This window comes from Syngnathus scovelli, chromosome 8, assembly GCF_024217435.2.
Source record: "Syngnathus scovelli strain Florida chromosome 8, RoL_Ssco_1.2, whole genome shotgun sequence".
NCBI classification, from domain to species: Eukaryota; Metazoa; Chordata; class Actinopteri; order Syngnathiformes; family Syngnathidae; genus Syngnathus; species Syngnathus scovelli.
The window spans coordinates 2242836-2262518 of NC_090854.1; the positions used below are offsets into that span (position 1 = coordinate 2242836).

Sequence of the window (19683 nt, forward strand, 5' to 3'; positions counted from 1 at the left end):
TAGTACATCAACCCCCCCCCCCCCAAAGAAAACAATTCGAAATAAAAATTCTAAATTGAGGAATTATGGCACGAAAGTTGCCCGCACGCCTGCACAATTGCAGTACTACATCGACATAGGTTACACACACATACACGTGCAATATTTATATTCATATTATTTATACATTATTTTCTGTATGTCATTTATACTATTAACTGTATTTACATGTTTGAAACAATTATTTAATGTTCTAAGAATAACATATGCCCTTATGTACTATATGGTTTAATACACATTTATTGATACACAAACAATGTATGTTAAAAAAAGGTGACACTACTTCGCGGATATTGACATATCGCGTGTGGTCTTGGAACCAATTATCCGCGATAAATGAGGGATTACTGTACTGCCCAATAGTTCATGGAGAGTTGTTCATGTTGAGCACAAATGCGCGCACACAAACGCATGCACAGACTACGACACACGGGCGCGCACACGACGCACACACGCATACACACGTGCAATTGCACTGAATCTTGACAGATTGGCCGCAATGATCAAGATGCGATCAAATCTTTCCTGTTAAAACTAATTTTCCAATCCATTTTTTTTCATACACCCCCAATGCTAATAATTCAAAAATTGTGTTAATGCCCCTTATACTCTATACGCTATATCGGCTACTTACTCCATGACTATTTTTTTAAGGTATCATGTATATAAATGTATTGTACAGCAACTAGGCAATTCTTATGTAATCCGTGGAGAATAATTTATCATACTTGATGGACAACAATGGGCCTTTTACCATCCAATACACTCAAACCTAAAACAACACGATTCACATTTAGCTATACGTATAGCAATTTCCCTATGCTATACTGTATAGTCCTGCTTTCAACACGCGCGAACGCATTAAGCGCAATCAAAACTTGGGCTGAGGTCCTGGGTGAAAATGATACAATGCAATATGACAATTGAATAAACAGTTACCTGTCGCTCCACCCAATGTTAAAAGTACAATGAGAGCATTTAAAATAATTGATGCCATATCTAAGAGCGTCTTGCATTTGGTAGATATAGTCCAGTTAGTGACGTAATTGTGTGAAGGCGAAGGCCAATATTATTATTACTTTCAGTCTTGTATTTCCTGGAACTCGTATCGGCAGCGCCACAGAAATGAACGTTGGTAAATATGACACGCCCCTTTTGACTTGCAGGTATTCGACGCTGAGCAAGGAGGGGCAAAGGAATTATTCTTTTCATTCAGGATTAAGGACTGCATTCTACTGGACGGCACGATGGAAAGAAAACCACAAAAGAAGGATGCCTGCACATTGTACTGCTGCTGCATGCTGTTTTGCACAAGGTCGTCCTTTGGGGCCAATGTTGTCCCTTCCAACATGGCCATCACGGAGACACGCGAAGGCTTCTTCAACCTTCATTGGATGAGGGCAAAACCATAGACATCAAACACGAACTGATCCAGATTAGTGATGTGCATTCCAGTTCTTTTATCTGAACTGAATCTTTAGAATCAGTTCGCTCAAAAGATTCGTTCAAACGAATAGTTCAATAAATCCCCCCCCCCCCCCCCCCCCACACACACACACACACACACAGATCCGGCTTTTTTTTTTTTTTTTTTTTTTTTTTTTACAACATCCAGTGCAAACAATCCATACACATCAAACAATACAACTACACAACGTTTCCCCCCCCTAATTACTATATGTAATAATAATTGGCTCAGGTAATTAACACCTTTCTTTCTATAATACAACATGTTAGGTTCAAAATCAGCAAAAGGATCAGCAGACAAAACCAGTGAGGCAGAATGTTGAGTCTTTTCTCGCAAGGAGTGCATTCAGACTTACAGCAGTCCCGAAATACACTAAAGGTCTGTCTACACTCCTCACTCTTTTATTTAGGAATGCCCTACCCACAATGTGAGACTAGCCCCTGAGGTGGGGGGAAGCGTGGGCTTTGTCTCATGAGAGAAGAAACGAGATTCTATAAACAGAAGTCACAGACAAGATGTCATGAGAATCGAAAAGAGTACAAGGACAAAATGCTATGTGAAATAAGAAGTCACAGACAAGACACCATGAGAAAAGCGTGCAAGGATAAAATGCCATGTGCAGACATCAACAAAATAGTTTGAGCTATCCACAGCTTTCTTGGATTCCCAGAGATGTATAAGGTCAGGAAGCTCCAGACAGCATCGTATGACTTGTTGTGAACTGGTGGACGTCTGCAAAGCGAAACAGCAAGGATTCTGTGCAATAATTTTATTAATAAGTACTCATTAGGGAACGCATGATAACATATATATACAATTTATCTAACACAACACCTACACACTGATTTGTTGGAAACAGTCTCTCACCCGGTCCTGAACGGGAACTTGCGTCACTGACTCGTTCGTGACCAGGAAATTACGTCACTGATGCGTATAGTCCCTCCTCCATCTAACGGCTCGCTGGCGCTCTGATTGGTCGTTCGCGAAGATTCACGAGTGAGTGACAGACAGCATTGCCGCTATGCCATTGCCAGCCGACACACTTAAGCCGACATTGATGTTTTAATTTTGTATTTGTTGGCTTGTAGTTGATGGTGTTATTATATTGAATGTGTTTGTGTTTGAATAAAAGGTAGAAAAAAAACGTTATGCCGACATTTGTTAATTTTGGGGACACCAACTCATAATGACGTAAAACACATATACATATTGTCATATAAAGCAGTTCACCAAATGTCTGTTTTTTATGTTTTAATTGGCGAATATAAAAACAAGGAATAAAACACTAGACAAGTTTTAACATAAATGTTTATTAAAATAATAACAACAACAACAATAATAATTGTTGTTGTTATTATTTAATAAACAAATAATAACAACAACAACAATAATAATCCCCTCCGCGAGTCGTCACCTTATCGTGGTGGAGGGGTTTGCGTGCCCCTATGATCCTAGGAGCCATGTTGTCGGGGGCTTCATGCCCCTGGTAGGGTCACCCATGGCAAACGGGTCCTAGGTGAGGGGTCAGACAAAGCACGGCTCACCCAAGCCCCTTATGATGAGTGATATAAATGGACTTAGTTTTCCCTCGCCCGGACGCGGGTCACCGGGGCCTCCCTCTGGAGCCAGGCCTGGAGGCGGGGCTCGAAGGCGAGCGTCTGGTGGCCGGGCCTTCGCCCATGGGGCCCGGCCGGGCATAGCCCGAAATGGAAACGTGGGTCCCCCTTCCCATGGGCTCACCACCTGTGGGAGGGGCCGAAGGGGTCGGGTGCAATGTGAGCTGGGCGGCAGCCAAAGGCGGGGACCTTGGCGGTCTGATCCCCGGCTGCAGAAGCTGGCTCTTGGGACATGGAATGTCACCTCTCTGGCGGGAAAGGAGCCCGAGCTGGTGTGCGAGGCAGAAAGATTCCGACTAGATATAGTCGGACTAGCCTCCACACACAGTTTGGGTTCCGGTACAAGCCCTCTCGAGAGGGGCTGGACTCTCTTCCACTCTGGAGTTGCCCACGGTGAGAGGCGTCGAGCAGGTGTGGGTATACTTATTGCCCCCCGGCTGGGCGCCTGCACATTGGGGTTCACCCCGGTAAACGAGAGGGTAGCCTCCCTCCGCCTTCTTGGGGTCCCTGGAGGAAGTGCTGGAGAGCGCTCCTTCTGGGGACTCTATCGTTCTACTGGGTGACTTCAATGCTCACGTGGGCAATGACAGTGAGACCTGGAAGGGCGTGATTGGGAGGAACGGCCCCCCCCTGATCTGAACCCGAGCGGTGTTCTATTGTTGGACTTCTGTGCTCGACACGGATTTTCAATAATGAACACCATGTTCAAACATAAGGGTGTCCATGTGTGCACTTGGCACCAGGACACCCTAGGCCGCAGTTCGATGATCGACTTTGTAGTCGTGTCATCGGATTTGCGGCCGCATGTTTTGGACACTCGGGTGAAGAGAGGGGCGGAGCTGTCAACTGATCACCACCTGGTGGTGGGTTGGCTCCGATGGTGGGGGAAGATGCCGGTCCGACCTGGCAGACCCAAACGCTCTGTGAGGGTCTGCTGGGAACGTCTGGCAGAATCTCCTGTCAGGAAGAGCTTCAACTCCCACCTCCGGCAGAGCTTTTCCCACGTCCCGGGGGAGGCGGGGGACATTGAGTCTGAGTGGACCATGTTCCGCGCCTCCATTGTTGAGGCGGCCGACCGGAGCTGTGGCCGTAAGGTCGTTGGTGCCTGTCGTGGCGGCAATCCCCGAACCCGCTGGTGGACACCGGCGGTAAGGGATGCCGTCAAGCTGAAGAAGGAGTCCTATCGGGCCGTTTTGGCCTGCGGGACTCCGGAGGCAGCTGACAGGTACCGGATGGCCAAGCGGAACGCGGCTTCGGCGGTTGCTGAGGCAAAAACCCGGGCGTGGGAGGAGTTCGGTGAGGCCATGGAGAATGACTTTCGGACGGCTTCGAGGAAATTCTGGTCCACCATCCGGCGTCTCAGGAGGGGGAAGCAGTGCAACGTCAACACTGTTTACAGTGGGGATGGCGTGCTGCTGACCTCGACTCGGGACGTCGTGAGTCGGTGGGGAGAATACTTCGAAGACCTCCTCAATTCCACCTACACGCCTTCCATTGAGGAAGCAGGGCCTGGAGACTCTGAGGCGGATTCTCCAATCTCTGGGGTCGAAGTCACTGAGGTAGTTAAAAAACTCCTCGGTGGCAAGGCCCCGGGGGTGGATGAGATCCGCCCAGAGTTCTTAAAGGCTCTGGATGTTGTGGGGCTGTCATGGCTGACACGCCTCTACAACGTTGCGTGGACATCGGGGACAGTGCCTCTGGATTGGCAGACTGGGGTGGTGGTTCCCCTCTTTAAGAAGGGGGACCGGAGGGTGTGTTCCAATTACAGGGGAATCAAGCTCCTCAGCCTCCCTGGTAAGGTCTATTCAGGGGTGCTGGAGAGGAGGGTCCGTCGGGAGGTCGAACCTCGGATTCAGGAGGAGCAGTGTGGCTTTCGTCCTGGCCGTGGAACAGTGGACCAGCTCTACACCCTCGGCAGGATCCTCGAGGGTGCATGGGAGTTCGCCCAACCAGTCCACATGTGTTTTGTGGACTTGGAGAAGGCGTTCGACCGTGTCCCTCGGGAGGTTCTGTGGAGGGTGCTTCGGGAGTACGGGGTGCCGAGCCAACTGATAAGGGCGGTTCGGTCCCTGTATCACCGATGCCAGAGTCTGGTCCGCATTTCCGGCAGTAAGTCGGATTCGTTCCCAGTGAGGGTTGGACTCCGCCAAGGCTGCCCTTTGTCACCGATTCTGTTCATAATTTTTATGGACAGAATTTCTAGGCGCAGCCGAGGCGTTGAGGGGGTCCGGTTTGGGGACCTCAGCATCGCGTCTCTGCTTTTTGCAGATGACGTGGTGCTGTTGGCTTCTTCAGGCCGTGATCTCCAGCTCTCGCTGGAACGGTTCGCAGCCGAGTGTGAAGCGGTTGGGATGAGGGTCAGCACCTCCAAATCCGAGTCCATGGTCCTCGATCGGAAAAGGGTGGAATGCCCTCTCCGGATCGGGGATGAGATCCTGCCCCAAGTGGAGGAGTTCAAGTATCTTGGAGTCTTGTTCACGAGTGAGGGGAGGATGGAGCGTGAGATCGACAGGCGGATCGGTGCAGCGTCGGCAGTAATGCGGACCCTGTACCGGTCCGTTGTGGTGAAGAGAGAGCTGAGCCAAAAGGCAAAGCTCTCAATTTACCGGTCGATTTACGCTCCTACCCTCACCTATGGTCACGAGCTATGGGTCGTGACCGAAAGAACGAGATCTCGGAGACAAGCGGCCGAAATGAGTTTTCTCCGCAGGATGTCCGGGCTCTCCCTTAGAGATAGGGTGAGAAGCTCGGTCATCCGGGAGAGACTCGGAGTAGAGTCGCTACTCCTCCACGTTGAGAGGAGCCAGATGAGGTGGCTCGGGCATCTTATCAGGATGCCTCCTGGACGCCTCCCTGGGGAGGTGTTCCGGGCATGTCCCACCGGTAGGAGACCCCGGGGACGACCCAGGACGCGCTGGAGAGACTATGTCTCTCAGCTGGCCTGGGAACGCCTTGGGATCCCCCGGGATGAGCTGGATGAAGTGGCTGGGGAGAGGGAAGTCTGGGAGTCCCTCCTAAAGCTGCTGCCCCCGCGACCCGACCCCAGATAAGCGGAAGAAGATGGATGGATGGATGGACAATAATAATAATGATGATAATGAAAGTGGGCGGCTCGGTGGTGCACTGGGTAGCACGTCCGCCTCACAGTTAGGAGGGTGCGGGTTCGATTCCACCTCCGGCCCTCCCTGTGCGGAGTTTGCATGTTCTCCCCGAGCCCGCGTGGGTTTTCTCCGGGCACTCCGGTTTCCTCCCACATCCCAAAAACATGCTTGGTAGGCCGATTAATCACTCCAAATTGTCCCTAGGTGTGAGTGCGAGTGCGACTGGTTGTTTGTCTCTGTGTGCCCTGCAATTGGCTGCCAACCGGTTCAGGGTGTCCCCCGCCTACTGCCCGATGACAGCTGGGATAGGCTCCAGCACGCCCGCGACCCCCGTGGGGACTAAGCGGTTCAGAAAATGGATGGATGGATAATGAAAGTACATCTCAAACCAGCAATCTAATGTGAAACTGCAGTCGATATATTGGATTGTGGTATATGTTTTTTGTTGCTTCGCTGGTCTCCAAAAAACACTCGGTGGTCAGTGGCTGCTTCCAGACAAATTAACACTTCAGGGACACACGGCTGATTGGGAAAAGAGTTTATTCAACCGATGTCAGAGTGAAGTCTTTCCAAAAAGTTGAGTGGTCCCAAGGCATGGATGTAAAAAGCCCCCCAACCCCTGTCAGGCCCGTATCTTTTATACCTGGCAAGGAGCTGATGTCATAGCTTTGTGTACCAGCTGCGGTTTTCAATCTACTAGTTTACTTCAGTCCTAAAAAGGAGATCTTGACCTGTTGGTGATGGACGACAACAGCCACTTTACCTTATTATAGGATTGCACACATTGCTGAAACCGAATTCTCCCTGACCAGCAAATATAGAATAGAATCGTATCACTGACGCCAGGTAGACATTCTAAGGCCACCTACAGCAATAGAGGGAATTCCAAATTACACTTCACCCAGCCGGGGTTTGAACCTACAACCTTCCAGTCTCAGGATATATGCATACACGTTATATAAAACCTACTATAAGTAAATCGTAAGTCTACATTCTGGCTGACATAGTTCACGCCAGGAGACGCAACGTATTCACTGACTGATCCGTTGATGCACAGGAAGGCAGTTCACTCATTGACTCGTTCACGAACGGGAAAGCCAGGATTCGTTCGCTCACTGATCCGTTCACCCGGTGAACTGGAAATGCGAATCACTCAGTGAGTGATTCACTTAGTGAGTGATTCACTCAGTGAATGATTTACTCAGTGAGTGATTCATTCACTCACAGATTCGTTCTTTGGTGAACGGGAAATGCAATGCACGACTTGTTCGTGAACGGGAAGTTACGTCATTTTCTTCTTCGTTTTGTTTTACAGCGAGGTTTTACGGCGAAGTGGTACCAGCTTCAATGAGCATTACCGTCACCTACTGTTTGATGTTATATGAAAAAAAAAAAAGAACCAATCACTTTAGGAAGTGATTCGTTCACTCTCATCCATCCATCCATCCATTTTCTGAACCGCTTAGTCCCCACGGGGGTCGCGGGCGTGCTGGAGCCTATCCCAGCCGTCATCGGGCAGTAGGCGGGGGACACCCTGAACTGGTTGCCAGCCAATCGCAGGGCACACAGAGACAGACAACCAATCTCACTCACACTCACACCTAGGGACAATTTAGAGTCTTCAATTGGCCTACCAAGCATGTTTTTAGAATGTGGGAGGTAACAGGAGTGCCCGGAGAAAACCCACGCGGGCCCGGGGAGAACATGCAAACTCCACACAGGGAGGGCCGGAGGTGGAATCGAACCCGCACCCTCCTAACTGTGAGGCGGACGTGCTCCCCAGTGCGGCTCGGTGGCGCACTGGGGAGCACGTCCGCCTCACAGTTAGTTCACTCTCGTTCACTGAAAAGATTCATTCTGTTAGAACGAATCGTTCACTCACGAGCTAACACTGCTTTCAAAAATGGAACGTCTCTCAAGCGCAATCCTGCTTTTTCACTTGAAATATCAGATAAAATGACTAATTACATCAGTAATATAAACTTCGGATTTATTCGTAAAAGCAAGCACCAGTACATTAGAAGAGCTGATGTGGCTAAGAGTATTGAAGAGGGTTGTTTAAATGCAATAGAGTTCTCCGTAACGAATTGTGCTCTAAAATTAAAGTGGCTCAATTAATTGAAAAACTGTTTTTGGTTTACCATTCCCAATACAATTTTTCAAAAAAATCGGTTGAAATAACTTTCTTTTGCGCTGCGATTATGATGTTAGTAAACTGCCAGTGCAAGTTCTTAAATTGTATCTTTAGACACAATTTTACTCACAATTCGACCAAGTAATTGTTTATAGGAAATTGAATGGATAAAGGTATTTGGTATTTCACATTTAATGAATGAACGAGAAACTTTTTTAAATCATAAGGACCTTTTTAAAACAGCTGTTTTAAAAACAACCTTCAATGCTCATGTAGAGAGTTCAATGAAATAATTAAAGCTCTTCCACCCCTCTTTAAAGCAATGACTCAACAATTAGTGGTGCATATTGAATGACATTTGTCCAGCTAATCATTTCTTACATATAAGATTTAATTAGGATAGCGTGGCGTTTGTGAGAATGACATTAAAACAGTGGACCATATTTTCTTTGAATGTGAGCACATTTCAAAATTTTGGATATCCTTGCAAAGTTGGTTAATGGACAAACTTGCACCATTTGGACTGGATGTCTATTAATGTAAAAGTTCAGTTAAAGGAGAATATTTGTATCACATGACTGACAAAAATGCCCAGAGTCTATTTTCTTTAATGGACATTTATTTTCTTCTTGATTAAGCTCTTTAGAACATTATTATTATTATTATTATTATTATTATTATTATTATCTATCCGTCCATTTTCTGTGCCACTTGTCCCCACGGGGGTCGTAGCAGTCATCCAGCAGTAGGCAGGGGACACCCTGAACCGGTTGCCAGCCAATCACAGGGCACAAACAACCATCCACACTCACACCTACGGGTAATTTGGAGTGCTCAATCAGCCTACCATGCATGTTTTTTTTTGGGGGGGGTGGAAGTGGGAGGAAACTGGGGTGTCCTAAGAAAACCCACGCAGGTACGGGGAGAACATGCAAACTCCACACTGGGAGGGCCGGAGGTGGAATTGAACCCGTACCCTCTGAACTGTGAGGCGGGCATGCTAACGTGCTAATCCAGACATCGGCAAACTACGGCAAGCGGGTCACATCTGGCCCACGGGGCCATTTAATCCGGCCCGCCAGACCTGAATAAATTGTACTACCGTATTTTTGCACTATTAGGCGGACTTAAAAACTTAAAATTTACTCAAAAAACCACAGTGCGCCTTATAATGCAGAGCGCCTTATATATGGATCAATTGATGAATTTGTTGATCCATACTGGTTGTACACAGTGCTCTGCCAAAATGTTTCAGTACGTTATAGTACGACTAGTAAATTACAAGGTCGCATCGCTTCCCAGCATTACGGCAACCGTGGTCAGGGGGCGTCACTGAATAGCTGTGGTACCTGCGAGGCTATTTCATTTCAAAATCAAAGTCAAAGTATCCTTTATTGTCAATTCCTCCGCATGTCAAGACACACAAAGAGATCGAAATTACGTTTCTCACTATCCCAGGGTGACGAGACAGAGTTCACAACGCACATACAAGTAAACAACACAGGAAAAATAACACAAGAAGTCAACATCAATGAACAATAAGCGTGATAGCACGCTAGCCGCTCCCGATGCACAGCAGAGTCCGGTAAGATGACAGTCAACCAGGCCACTGTGAACACGAGCACACAGCAGGCATGCGCTGTCCGGTTCGTGGATCCTATCAGGCGAACGCAATCCATCTTGTCGTCCCGCGAACGAACGTACGCCAGGAGAATGGAAGGCAAGGCTGAGCGAGCTGGGTTGGCCGCAAGCCTGGCCCCACGTCTCCGCGCTGGCCCCTCTTCCGCTGCCTCGCAGACCCGCTGCCGACGCATCCCAACAATGCTCCAGGACGGAGCAGTCCGAGCTCAGGACGCGGTCCAACCGGGGGAGGAAGAGCAGGCCAGTCCGGCATCGCTCCATGACGAAGCAGTCCGAGCGCCCTTAATCTCTCCGCACCAAAGTCCAGAACGCCACAAAACCCACTTCCGCCGATGTTGAGCAGAACATGCCCGCCGCACTAGTAGTACGACGTATCACATGAGACGAATACACACAAAACTGCCGGACAAACACTCAGTAAACACTCACAAAACACCGAACGGGACAGAGAGTGGCCGCTGCGTGAACACGCGCCGCCATCTTGAACCAAAATGGGCTGTTCCGTTAATGTTTTTGAGTACGTTTACGGATCAATATCCAACGGAATCATAAATAAGCAGCACCAATGTGTTAAATCAGTCTTTAGTCGGTTCCGATCACTTTTATGGGAGAGTGTTTAAGAAACGTGATTGTTTACAGGGGGCTGCCACGACACTTTGCTGAGGCTCATGGGAGTCTGTGAGCTGAGGCTCATGGGAGTTTGCGGGTGGCTAATGCTATAATGATAGCTGCTATACGCACGAGGCTATTTCATCTCAAAATAGGCTGTTCCGCTAATGTTTCGAGTAAATTTACGGATCAATATGGAAGGGAAACATAAGTAAGCAGTACCAATGTGTTAGATTGAACTTTAGTCAGTTCCGATCATTTTATAGGAGATAGTTTGAGAAACGCGATTGTTTACAGAGGGCTCATTGGTTATTCCCTAGTGGTTGCATACCGCAACCCTAGTCAACCTCAGTTTGTTGCAGTATAGCTTCTATTTTATGCACCTTTTAATCCGGTGCGCCCTATATATGAAATAATTTCTAAAATAAAAAATTCAATAAGGGTGAGCCTTATAATCCAGTGCGCCTTTGGGTGCAAAAAATACAATATTAAACATTTTTTGGGGTCATTTTCCCTGCAATGACTGCGTTTCCCCAGTAGATGTAGTACTTAGCAGCTAACCCATGCTTCATCATGCCACTGTACTATTATTATTATCATTAGTTCATGTTGTGTTTTTTTATGTACGTTTTCTCTTATTTCTTGTTGCTTTTTCAACTGTTTAATCATCTATGACAATATTAGCCTTAATTGTTTGTATTTGTAAATTCAGCATAAAATATATTTTAAGAAAGTGCAGGAACAGAACTGAAAAAAGCACATTTCTGTGAAATACAGCGTTAATTCCCCTCATTTAGTCATTCACACACACATAACCATACAATATTTTGGAAACAGGCAGCATTAAATACATTGTTATGATAATTAGGAATGTTTACGTAATCGATAATTAAATATATTTTACCGTCAAAGTGACAGTTACTTTACATACTGTAATGTTGGCCGCTGTAAATCATTCGGTGGTGACCCACAATAGTGTTCAAAAGTACATTTGAAAATTCAATATTCATTGGATACAGCCTCCTGTGCAAGCGCTCTGTTCAGGTTTGCTCTGACAATGGAACCAATTTCATTTGTGCCACAAGGGTGTTATGATAAGGACTTGCAGCAATAATTTAAATAATATAATAATATATAATATAATAATATAATATAATAAAATAATAATATTAAAATACATTGTGTTGAAATACAAGTTTATTTTGTTCCATGACTCGCTTGTAACTTAAAACACACATCTCAAATAATCTTTCCCCTGAGAACTAACTGAATGGAAATGTCATTGATTAGTTTGAGCCTCTTTAAAAACTCCAAACAAAATATTTGTAATGTGTTTTTGAGGAAAAATTATAGCACTCTATAATATACTTCAGTGAATCAGCGAGCCCCTCCGTGAGTCATCACCTTATCGTGGTGGAGGAGTTTGTGTGTCCCTAAGATCCTAGGAGCCATGTTGTCTGGGGCTTCATACCCCTGGTAGGGTCAAACGGGTCCTCTGGAGCCAGGCCTGGAGGTTGGGCTCGAAGGCGAGCGTCTGGTGGCCGGGTCTTCGCCCATGGGGCCCGGCTGGTCACAGCCCGAAAAGGTCGACTTTGGAGGTGTGTTAATGGATTTGCAGCCGCATGTTTTGGACACTTGGGTGAAGAGGGGCGGAGCTGTCAACTGATCACCACCTGGTGGTGGGTTGGCTCCGATGATGGGGGAAGATGCCAGTCCAACCTGGCAGACCCAAACGTACTGTGAGGGTCTGCTGGGAACGTCTGGCAGAATCCCCTGTCAGGAAGAGCTTCAACTCCTACCTCCGGCAGAGCTTTTCCCACGTCCCGGAGGAGGAAGGGGACATTGAGTCCGAGTGGACCATGTTCCGTGCCTCAATTGTTGAGGCAGCCAACCGGACCCGTGGCCGTAAGGTGGCCGGTGCCAGTCGTGGCGGCAATCCCCAAACCCGCTGGTGGACACCGGCGGTAAGGGATGCCGTCAAGCTTAAGGAGTCCTATCGTGCCATTTTGACCTGTAAGACCCTGGAGGCAGCCGACAGGTACTGGATGGCCAAGCGGAACATGGCTTCGGCGGTTGCTGAGGCAAAAACCCGGGCGTGGGAGGAGTTTGGTGAGGCCATGGAGAATGACTTCTGGACGGCTTTGAGGAAATTCTGGTCCACCATCCAGCGTCTCAGGAGGGGGAAGCAGTGCGCCGTCAACACTGTTTACAGTGAAGATGGTGTGCTGCTGACCTCGACTCGGGACGTCGTGATTCGGTGGGGAGAATACTTCGAAGAATTCCTCAATTCCACCGACACGCCTTCCATTGTGGAAGCAGGCCCTGGAGACTCTGAGGCAGTTAAAAAAACTCCTCGGGGGCAAACCCCCGGGGTGGATGAGATCCGCCCGGAGTTCTTAAAGGCTCTGGATGTTGTGGGGTTGTCATGGCGGATACGCCTCTGCAACATTGTGTGGACATCAGGGACGGTGCCTCTGGATTGGCAGACTGAAGTGGTGGTTCCCCTCTTTAAGAAGGGGGACCGGAGGGTGTGTTCCAATTACAGAGGAATCACACTCCTCAGCCTCCCTGGTAAGGTTTATTCAGGGGTGCTGGAGAGGAGGGTCCGTCGGGAGGTCGAGCTTCGGATTGAGGAAGAGCAGTGTGGCTTTCGTCCTGGCCGTGGAACAGTGGACCAGCTCTATACCCTCAGCAGGATCCTCGAGGGGGCATGAGAGTTCGCTCAACCAGTCCACATGTGTTTTGTGGACTTGGAGAAGGCATTCGACTGTGTCCCTCGGGAAGTTCTGTGGAGGGTGCTTCGGGAGTACAGGGTGCCGAGCCAACTGATAAGGGCGGTTCGGTCCCTGTATCACCGATGCCAGAGCTTGGTCCGCATTTCCGGCAATAAGTCGTATTCGTTCCCACTGAAGGTTGGACTCCGCCAAGGCTGCTCTTTGTCACTGGTTCTGTTCATAACCTTTATGGACAGAATTTCTAGCCGCAGCCGAGGCGTTGAGGGTCTCCAGGTTGGCGACCTCAGCATTGCGTCTCTGCTTTTTGCAGACGACGTGGTGCTGTTGGCTTCTTCAAGCCGTGATCTCCAGCTCTCAGTGGAGCGGTTCGCAGCCGAGTTTGAAGCGATTGGGATGAGGGTCAGCACCTCCAAATCTGAGTCCATGGTTCTTGGTCAGAAAAGGGTGGAATGCCCTCTCTGGATCAGGGATGAGATCCTGCCCCAAGTGGAAGAGTTCAAGTATCTTGGGGTATTGTTCACGAGCGAGGGCAAGATGGAGTTGAGATCGACAGGCGGATTGGTGCAGCGTCAGCTGTAATGCCAGGGACGTGCGGTCAGGGGAGGCAAGGCCGTGCCTCCCCTGCCATCATGAAAAGGGGAAAAAAACAAGTTCAATTGTCATATTCATCAAATTGTTTTTATTATAAACTTTATAGTATAATATCATTTTCCTTTTAATTTCAGTAGTTTTGTATCATTTTGAACCAAAATCGCTGAATTTTTATAGTTATGTTAAAACCGAAGACGAGTCGCTCGGAGGAGGCAACTTCCTGCCTTGCCTCCTCTGAGGATTGCGTAATCACACTGCTGCCTATGCTGACAGGCTATGTAGTTAGACTGAAAAAAGGCGTTGTTTTTTTTAGTCTTGGAACGGATTACATTTTTTTCCATTATTTGTAATGGGAAAAATAGATTCGTAATTCGACTGATTCACTTCTCGATCCACCTTCTGGTTCGGATTGTGGTCGAAAACCAAGGTTTGACTGTAGATTAATTTTTATTGAAAATAATCTATATCAGTGGTTCTCAACTGGGGCGGCACGGTCACGTGCTGATTCGCACAGGTGCGGGTTCCACCTCCGGCCCTGCCTGTGTGGAGTATGCATGTTCGCCACGTGCCCGTGTGGGTTTTGTCCGGGCACTCCAGTTTCCTCCCACATCCCAAAAACATATTTGGTGGGGTGACTGAGCACTCCAAATTCCCCCTAGATGTGAGTGCGAATGGTTGTTCGTCTCTAACCCTACGATTGGTTCAGGGTTTCCCCTGCCTACTGCCTGCGACCACCATGCGGACAAGCGTGGATGGATGGATGGATGGATAGATGGATGGATGGATGGATGGATGGATGGATGGATGGATGGATGGATGGATGGATGGATGGATGGATGGATGGATGGATGGATGGATGGATGGATGGATGGATGGATGGACAGTGAGTAAAGAAGTTGGATGTATTAATATTTAGATTTTGTTTTCCCCCGTGACAGTAAACAAATACAGTGCAACTCAGCCTCTGGATGGCGGACGTCAAGGCAAGCAATATACTTTTGGCAGTGCATCAAATTATTTTTAAACAGCATTCTACTATGTGTTTTCAGAGGCTACATTTCAATCAAACAAAATATTCTCTTAACCTCTAATGAAGTGTGTCGCAACTTTGCAACAATCGTATAATGCGGTTCTCAAGGTGACAACAGTTGAGACCCATTGTTGTATACTTTGTATATAAAATACTCACAAAGTTATGGATATTTGGCTTTTGGGGGGAATAACAGGATGAATCTAAAATGCAACCATTACAACCTTTACAGGTTGAGTAGACATAACCTGTCAATGCAAGGTTGTACACATTTTATGTTTTTGTTTACTTTTGAGTTGCCTGGTTTAGATGCTTATTGCAATACAATTGGTGAACGAATTCAATTAAAGTGACACATTCGAACACAGGACAGGCATTTGTAGGCCTGCAGTTAAGTCACTCAGAAGTCCTTAAACCAATTCTGCAATTTAGTGCTAGGCTATTTTTCTATTACCAAGTAGTCTATCTTTTTGTTTTTTTCATAATATACCTTTCATACTACTGGGATAAATTGTTAAGTTGTAGTATGTGAGAGTGGATTAAATGAAGCTTCATTCACTGCCCTCGAGACTCCATGCTTGTAACATCAGAGAGGTCCTCAGTTGGGCTGTTGCTCGAGATTTGAATGAGAGACAGCTCACGTGCTTCAATGAAGACCTGTGGATGAACAACTCTGAGATTAAGTGAATTTTAAATATATTATTGTATTATTATATATATTCAATATATATTGTACAACAAGATAACATACGTAATACATATAAGTACTTAATGACTTACTAGGGGTGGGCAATACTGCGCAAAAATGAAATCACCAACATAACGGATTTTTTAAACATTTTTGTTTAGAAATGTTTAGAATGAGTCTTTTCTTTTTCGTGGCGGCGTTGTGTGTGGCAGCCTTCCAGCAGTTCTCTCTCTCTCTTTTCGAAAAAGTTTCTCTCATCCGCGGTGTTATGACGACTATTGCTTACTCAAGTGATTTTCTACTCAACACGGTCCCGGTGTGGTTCCACACTTGCCTGTAGAGGTAAGGAAGCCCTATCGTGGCTGCAGAGCTACACTAAGGGCTAAACTAAGGGCTAAGCAGCTCGCTGAGAAGTGGCGTTTTAAACCTCCTGTACACTCCGTGATCCTGGCGAACGTCCACTCACTGCAGAACAAGACTAATGAGCTGGCTGCGCTGGTGAAGACTATAAAGTCATTCAGAGAATACAGTTTGCGGTGGTTCTGTGAGACATGGCTAACGGCAAGCTACTGGGCTTCAGCATGATCAGAGACATCAAAGGCTGTGGGAAGAGTAAAGGTGGTGGTCTCACCCTGTATGTGAATGTTAGGTGGTGCCATCCTGGGCATATGTACATTAGGACTTCCATCTGCTGCAGTGACATTGAACTTTTGGCGGGGAGCCTGCGTCGTTACTATCTGCCCAGGGAGTTTGGACATAATTTGGGCCTTTTGAGAGGTCATATTTTTTCAAACTCGTTTTTTTCTAATGTACTTCATTAAAAAAATAAATCCAATTCCAATGTGCGATTATCACAATGTGGCAGTGCCCCAACGTGGCCAGGGTAGTGAGGGTGCTTTATGGCAGCTCACAGCTCAAGTGTGTTTGTTAGTGTCAAGGCGAAGGCCTTCACACTTGTTATTCCTGTACTTTATTGTGTGAAGGTGAAGGCAAAGTGCCCCAAAATTGAACAGGAAGTGAACAGGAAGTCCACCTAAACGAACAGGAAGTGGACCAAATCGAACAGGAAGTGCCCAAAATTAATATATAATATAGCAGAAAAACTCAGTGATATTTGGGAAGTGAAATGAAGTTTATAAGATTTACAGAAAGTGTGCAATCATTACATAACAAAAGTAGGTAGGTGCATAATTTTGGGCACCCCAACAGAAAAATTACATCAATATTTAGTAGATCCTCCTTTAGCAGAAATAACAGCCAGTAAACGCTTCCTATAGCTTCCAATGAGAGTCTGGATTCTGGTTGAAAGTATTTTTGACCATTTTTCTTTACAAAACATCTCTAGTTCAGTCAGGTTTGATAGTTTCCGAGCATAGACAGCCTGCTTTAAAGGCCTAGAGACATCCCTTTTTTTTTTTCAATTAGAACGGAATTTGATAGAATGTATAAAGTGAACACATTTGCCGCATTGGAAATTAAAAATGGACACCGATTCCTAAGAATAAAGGTAAAATGAAATGCCAGTTTATTGATCGGGTCCCGTACAAAGCCACACCGGCGGCGCCATTACTGTGACGTCACAAGTTGTACATCTGGATGTCAACAAACCCAAACAACATGGCAGATGATAGCGACAGCTCCGTTTCTAGCGGCAATATTAGCATCGTTTTATCCGATTCAGAAACCTCTTTTGACGCAGAATATGATGAACAAGCTAAACGCGTACAACTTGAGACGTCATGAGACGTCACTTCCGGCTGGCGGCTCGGTGCAGTCAAACTCGTCTGCGCGGCAAATTTTAATTATATTTTTCAGAGCAACAGCTTCCTTTTCGTTGTTTCGATCGTCAATTTATATTTATAAGCCCATAAGCTAACAAAAACCGATTTATACATATACCGGTGTCTCTGGGCCTTTAAACCACACCAAAGATTTCACAGGTCAACAACAAATTTGTTGTCTGATTTTTTTCAGCTGATTTAGGACGAATCTGATGCGCTGAATCCAAAAATCACATTGGTTTTGCTCAATCAGGTCAAGTTTTTGAGATATGGCTACGTGTGCTTACCATGCATATTTCGGAATTAAACTTGGTGACCAGGATAAAGCCTGGGCACCACACATAGTGTGCAAGGCATGCACTGCGACTCTGAGTGGATGGACCAATGGCAAGAGGAGTCTGAAATTTGGGATTCCTATGGTTTGGAGGGAGCCGACAAACCATGTCACTGACTGCTACTTCTGTGCTGTTGATGTGACCGGTATCAACAGAAAGAACCGAGAAAGCCTCAAGTATCCTGATCTTCAATCAGCACGTCGTCCTGTAGCGCATTGTGATGAAATTCCAGTGCCTATCTGCGGAGAACTTCCTGACATTAGTGACGAAGATGTCTCCAGTGTTGAAGAACATGAAGAAGAAGCAGAAGTGGTTTTTAAAGATGATGCTCGACATCCATTTTCCCAAAACGAGTTGAATGATCTAGTTCGCGACCTCAGCTTGTCAAAGGACTCTGCCGAACTGTTGGCATCCAGATTGAAAGAAAAAAACCTACTCTCTAACAGTGCTCCTATCAGTTTCTACCGCAATAGGCATCGAGAGTATCTCCGTTTTTTTCTCTGAGGAAAAGGACTTGGTGTACTGTGCAGATATTGCCCAGCTTCTGCTCACGCTTGGTGTGTCACAGTACGAACCCAAAGATTGGAGACTCTTCATTGACAGCTGTAAGGGATCACTGAAATGTGTTCTGTTACACAACGGCAACCTGTTTGCCTCTGTACCTATCCCCCAATCGCCTACGCTGAAGGAGAAGTATGAAGCAGTGAAGTACGTACTGGAGAAAATTGGCTATGATCAGCATAAGTGGTTTATTTGTGTTGACCTGAAGATGGTGAACATTTTGTTGGGACAACAGTCTGGCTTCACCAAGTACCCATGTTTTTTGTGCATGTGGGATAGTAGAGACCGTGCTCAGCATTACACGAAGAAGGACTGGCCTGTGCGGGAGGAATTGGTGCCTTGTAAGGAGAGGCACGTCATCAACGACCCTCTGGTGGACAGAGACAGAATACTCTTCCCACCTCTGCACATCAAACTTGGCTTAATCAAACAGTTCACCAAGGCTCTGGACAAGGATGGTGACTGTTTCACTTACTTGTGCCAAGCTTTTCCAGGATTAACCATGGAAAAGTTGAAAGCTGGCATCTTTGACGGTCCTCAGATCCGTGAGCTGATCAGAGATCCAGAGTTCGAAAATTCAATGAACGAAGTGGAACTGGAAGCTTGGAAGGCATTTGTTCTGGTAGTGAAAAACTGTGATTTTGTCACAAGATCAGATTTTTTCAAATCAACTTGGCACAAAAACCTGACCTGATGGAGACAAATGGATGTTATTTCCTGATTCCGCAGCGCAAAGCTACCCTAAATCAGTTGTAAAAATCAAGACAACGTTCAAAAAGTAAAAAATTATTGCCCAGTGTTTTCAATAATATTCAGGTCTGGGGACTGAGATTGGCATTCCAGAACGTTGTACTTGTTCCTCTGCATGAATTTGAACAGTTTTTGGGGTCGTTGCCTTGTTGAAGTATCCAGCCCCTACGCAGCTTAAACTTTGTCACTGAATACTGAACATTATTCGCAAGAATCTGCTGGTACTGACTGGAATCCATGCGACCTTCAACTTTAACAAGATTGCCAGTACCTGCACTGGCCACACAGCCCCACAGCATGATGGAACTACCACCAAATTTGACTGTGGGGAGCAAGTGTTTGTCCTGGAATGCTGTGTTCTTCTTCCGCCATGCATAATGCCCCTTGTTATGTCCAAATAACTCAAGTTAAGTTTCAGCACTTTATTCCAAAATGAAGCTGGCTTGTCAAAAATTGAGGCATGTGTGCAGAAAAGGCTTCTGCCGTATTACTCTCCCATGCAGCATCTCCTTGTGCAAAGTGCGCTGAATAGTTGAACACAGTGACATCATCTGCAGCAAGATCATGTTGTACGTGTAGGTCTTTGAAGCTGGTCTGTGGGTTG

At 46.6% G+C, this 19683-nt stretch overlaps 2 protein-coding genes and 1 long non-coding RNA gene across 15 annotated transcripts in view; 1 reads left to right on the top strand and 2 right to left on the bottom strand.

Annotated features, from left to right (window-relative positions):
• il10rb (interleukin 10 receptor, beta) overlaps nucleotides 1-2117 on the top strand; it is a 185409-nt gene extending 183292 nt beyond the window's left edge. Inside the window, exon 11 of the transcript XR_011087269.1 lies at nucleotides 1206-2117. The gene's annotated coding sequence lies outside the window, so the exon portion shown is untranslated. The remainder of the gene's footprint in view (nucleotides 1-1205) is intronic.
• LOC125973212 (interleukin-10 receptor subunit beta) overlaps nucleotides 1-19683 on the bottom strand; it is a 165289-nt gene that overhangs the window by 43956 nt on the left and 101650 nt on the right. The window lies entirely within an intron of this gene.
• Nucleotides 1826-19683, bottom strand: part of LOC137840539 (uncharacterized) — a 41002-nt gene continuing 23144 nt past the window's right edge. The window contains exon 3 of the long non-coding RNA XR_011087270.1: nucleotides 1826-15621. This is a non-coding gene — a long non-coding RNA (uncharacterized lncRNA). The remainder of the gene's footprint in view (nucleotides 15622-19683) is intronic.